The sequence below is a fragment of the Melanotaenia boesemani genome, chromosome 17, assembly GCF_017639745.1.
Source record: "Melanotaenia boesemani isolate fMelBoe1 chromosome 17, fMelBoe1.pri, whole genome shotgun sequence".
In the NCBI taxonomy this organism is placed as follows: domain Eukaryota; kingdom Metazoa; phylum Chordata; class Actinopteri; order Atheriniformes; family Melanotaeniidae; genus Melanotaenia; species Melanotaenia boesemani.
Genome location: NC_055698.1, coordinates 7929764 through 7934577, shown reverse-complemented (window position 1 = coordinate 7934577; position 4814 = coordinate 7929764). Strand labels below are relative to the sequence as shown.

General features: G+C 38.1%; 1 long non-coding RNA gene across 2 annotated transcripts; it reads left to right on the top strand.

The window, feature by feature from the left end:
* Positions 1-262: 262 nt before the first annotated feature.
* LOC121656305 lies at positions 263-827 on the top strand. 2 transcript variants are annotated; one of them, XR_006013384.1, is made up of 3 exons: positions 263-276; positions 360-574; positions 740-827. It is a non-coding gene; the product is annotated as an uncharacterized LOC121656305 (long non-coding RNA). The 2 variants fall into 2 exon arrangements; XR_006013385.1 differs by lacking the exon at positions 740-827 and adding an exon at positions 687-724.
* The last annotated feature ends 3987 nt before the right edge of the window (positions 828-4814 follow it).

Below are 4814 nucleotides of genomic sequence, written 5' to 3'. Positions count from 1 at the left end.
ACCTTGGACAAGTCACCAGTCCATCGCAGGACCAACACACAGAGACAAACAAGCACCCTCACTCACTCAGAATCCAGAGTACCTGGAGAGAAGCCACACGTGCACGAGGAGAACATGCAGACTCCACACAGAAAGGTTCCAGCTGAGCTTCAAGCCAGGAACCTTCTTGCTGGGAGGCCACACTGCTAAACCCCACACCTCCATCCAGCTCATCTTCCAACTTACACTGTTAGAAACAGAACTACACATTAAACCTCCACCTGAATCGCCTCCATGGTAACATCCTCTCTTCAGCTCCATCTCATCTTCCATCTAGCTCCATTAACTTGAGGTATTTTTATGTTCCTCTGTATCTGCAGTCTGGCTGATGGAGTCCTCCACCTTCTGCTTTGACACTCAGAATTTTAATTGTCTTTCAGACTAAAATGACACAGCTCCATCTGCAGTCTCTGACACCCACCTGCAAAGCATCCACCTCCAGGAAGAAAAATCCACCTTCCTTCTATACCGACCACCTCTGACATCAAGAAACTAAATCCACCTTCAGCCTCCACCTTCTCGCACCACCCTTAAGGTAAATCTCACCTTCATCCTTAACCTGCAGACTCTATCATCCACCTTGAGTTAAAACACCTCCATCTATTCACATACTTTCCAACTTACACTATTTAAAAACAAATCTACAGATGGAACCTCCTCCTAAATCGTCTCCATGGTAACATCCTCTCTTCAGCTACAGCCTCCATCATCTTCCATCTATCTTTGTACATGTAGCTCCACCTGCAGTCTCTGCCATCAACCTGCAAGGCATCCACCTCCAGGAAGAAACATCCACCTTCAACCTCCACCTGCTGCTTTTACCATCCACCTGCAGAAAATTCAAGCCTCACCTCCTTCTGCAGTCTCCTTCTCCATCTTCCAGCTGATAAAGGAGGTGTTGATGAAAGGAAGCTTCATGGTAAGGGAAATGTTCCTGTTTAAATGAGCCTTGCTTTGAACCGATCATTTCTCTTGCTTTGACCTTTTCACTGACTGATCTGTTCAACCACCGACACACTGCTGTCCTTCTTTGATTGATTATATCTTTGTTTCCTTTCAGGCCGACATTAGGAAGTTCATCAGTGATCAGACAGACGATGGTCAAGTCTACGCAGAGTCAAATGAAGAGCACTTCCTCAGAGACCATCATGATGAAGGTGCTGGGTCAGATGTTTTTAAAAGGTAAAGGAAATAGACTGATCCACTATTCTCAACCCAAATAAAGCCTTTGGTCTCTGAATGCATATCATTCTTTACTGTGATTTTCCTCCAGACCCAGCTGGACTTCACAGACATCCAGATCAGGCAGCAGTCGACCAAGAGCCATTCCTCCACAACTGTGCATCCCATTATTTCTGCCTCCGTTCCTCCACCTCCACGCTCAGCACCGAAACCACGTACTCCTTGCTCTAACTGGGAATGCTGCTTCACACGGGCCTTTTCACTTGACTTGAAGCTCAAACAAACTCTCTTCTGATGAAATAAAAAGTCCTGACTTTGAATTGTTAAAGATTTTGTGCTCATTCCACAAGTATTACCATGAAAGAGAAACCTGAATAACTGAGATTTTCATCAGTTTATGGGATTTTAATGTTTTTAAATATGATTCAAGTTTTCTCTGTGCTGTAAAATCTGAAAGTGATGAACTGTTTTTACATTTGGGTGGAAACAAGTGTGTAAAGCAGGAGATGTTACTTCACACCTGCAGAGGAAAACAGTCTAGTAGTATTTTGTTTTTTAATGCACTTGTATTGCTTTCTGCATCCTGCTGTGATGTTTTATGGAAAGTACTTTGAATTGTCTTGTACATGAAATGTGCTATACAAATAAGTTTGCCTTTGGTAAAGAGTTTAATTGTCTCAATATTATAGTTCTTATTTTTTTTAAAAAAAGTTTGTATTAAGAGTATATCTGTTGGAACTATTTATCTCTGATAGTAAAAATCCACCTTTGTTGGATAATTCAGTTCAGGTTATTTTTTATATTTGTTCTGAGAAAATGTTTTCTGTTATTTAGCTGAGTTTCTTTGTTTTTTTTATTTAATTATGAGCCATTTGGGGAACTAAATTTATAAATATGTCAGTTATAATGTCTGCTATTTAGGTGTTTACCATTCGAATAAACTAGAGCATTTTGTCATTTTCTGGCAAAATTTCCTTCAGAAAATGAGTTCAGAGGACAACTGGAATGCACAATAATCAACTGGAAATATTGTGTGCTTTATTTAGACATTTTACAGCAGTTTATTACACTTCTTATTGGACACTAGACATCAGCCATTTCTTGCTATACACGAGGAGAAATGGCAGCCTCTAGCCAGCACATCACATACTTGTGCTGTTGGATCTAGCAAACAGTTTCACAACACCATCACCCATGTACCTCCAACCATGTACGAACGTCAGTAGAAGAAAGGCCAAGAAGCATCTGTTGGAATGTTAGCAGAATGAGCATTTATGAATACAGCGCTGCCATAAGGAAACAGGACCTATGTGGGAAACGGTATGAATGATTTAAGATCTGACGGCATTTACATACAGCAAAATATGCTGCAAAGAAGGGATCCTCAGAGTACCTGTCTGGAGTCGTTTTTTGGTCAGTTTTCTGACAATTAAGGTCATATTTTGATCAGACAGACCCATTAAGAGGTTGTAAGTGATTATGATCTGATGCAATTTATGTTTTGCTGCAATCACTTTGAGTTTTTCCTTTTTACTATTGTCCATCCAATTTATGTTAAAATCTCCCGTTAAAATAGTTTCAGTTTGTGCATTAAATGACTTCAACAAATTATCAAAATTATCATAAAATCCAACAAGCCCAAATGAAGGGATTAAATAAAACCTGTTAAAATGAATGACACAAAAGGCAAAATCAACGGCTCAAACTCTGCTGACTGAGCTGCATGAAGAAAACAAACACATTTTCACCTAAAACAGGCAAAGCTGCAGCTATTAACAGAACCAGGGAGGTGGTTTGGTAGAAAAATGTGTTGGTTGGGTAAGTGATCCACGTTCAGTTATTTCACCCTGTGGGATTAATGAGGAGGAGTGGTGGCCTAGAGGTCAGAGAGGTGGATTAGTGTCTAGTGTCAAGCAGTGCTGTGTAAGTTCATGCTTCTCATTAACTAGTTTATAGTTCAGTTCATTTTCATAGCGGTAGTTCTTTATTTTTTATTAATAGCGTAATTGTTTGATTTGAGCGCAAGATTTCTTGTTTTCACACTCAAAAATTATATTTCTGTCTATCAAAACTCTACTCTCACACTCAGAAAGTCACTTCTTGCTCTCTAATATATCATTGTTCTTTTCAAAACTCTGCTCCTCTTCTCAAGTTTAGTATTTGAGGTTCAAACCTCCTGAACCTGCTGACCAAGCCATTCTTCACCGCATTTCTGCAGGGTGTGCTTGTTTTAGTTGACACACTGACTCCAGGCTAGATCAGAATGAGAATCAATTTACCAGTTTTTTCTTGCCACCAAAGTTTGCTTGTTATAATCATTTTTTAATTTCCCTATCTACTTTTAAAAGTAGACCCTTAATTGTCAGTAATATTATAACTCAGTGGATCTCTGGTAAATCCATGTGATCAGCTACTGCCTCAAACTAAGATGACATCATGAGAGCACATAAAGTGAAATAATCAAGATCTACATCAGGATGGCTGACTTTATATTGGATTTTGTTTAACAATCTCTCCAAGATGTGAAGCAGATCCTGTACGAATAGGGTTGAAATTTTGGAAATATTGCATAGTTTTATGTTATATATTTTGTGAGAAAGAAACACTATTTGAAATGTTTTATTTAGTTGATGAAATGTAACAAGGCAGACACCATGGTAATGCATCTAAATTACTCAACACTCTGAGTAGTACAGTGTGGTAATTCATCTACATATTTAACAAACCTATAGGAATGATGATCAGCTCCTTATACATGCTAATTTATTGTAGGTTAATTCTATAGTAGCAGAAGCAGTATGTCAGAATGTATGATTACCTTAGCTTTATACTTAGCATACAGTATGTTTGTAAAAGTACAGTTTGTTTTTAAATGAGTATTTTACTGTGAGTTAACAAGTTATTGTGTTTTTCTTCCATTGGGGAAATATATACATGCATGTATAAAAAGAAAAAAACACAATAAAAACATAATGTTTACTAGAGATTTCTGGTTTGGTTATCCATACATTTTTACCTATGGTCCCAGTTAAGTACTGATTTTCTGAATCCACTCAAGTGAAACAAGCATACCCTGAAAAAGGTGCTACCTTGTCTGTCTTTCTGTCCTTAACGCTGTTTTAGCCACAATAAAATACTCCGTTTTGTGGCTAAAATGGTGTTAAAAGCAGCAGATAACAGCATAAGATATAGCAAATAAAATATGCTGTTGAATTGGAGGTAGTTTTTGAGTTCAATCTTCACTATGCTTATCTCTCTGAAATAAAAATCTGTATAGAAATTCTGTCTGTCTTTAGTCTGTCTCATTGTAATGCATAGGTTGGTGCTCAGTGTGTGGTGTCAGACAATAATGCATGTATGTCGACATCTGCGAACAAAGAATACTTCTTTTTTTTCTTTCTCTTTCTTTATAAAAGATATAAAAAAGTTTATCTATATTTGAATCTGTATCCTGGCAGTGCATTTGAATATGGCTGGAGATGTAAGCACACAAGCAGACCACAGGGTCACTGGAACAATGCAGACATCCTTCAGCAGAGATCAGTGATGAACTGAAGTGGTCTGCCATTATTCCTTTCTGATTGGATAATCAC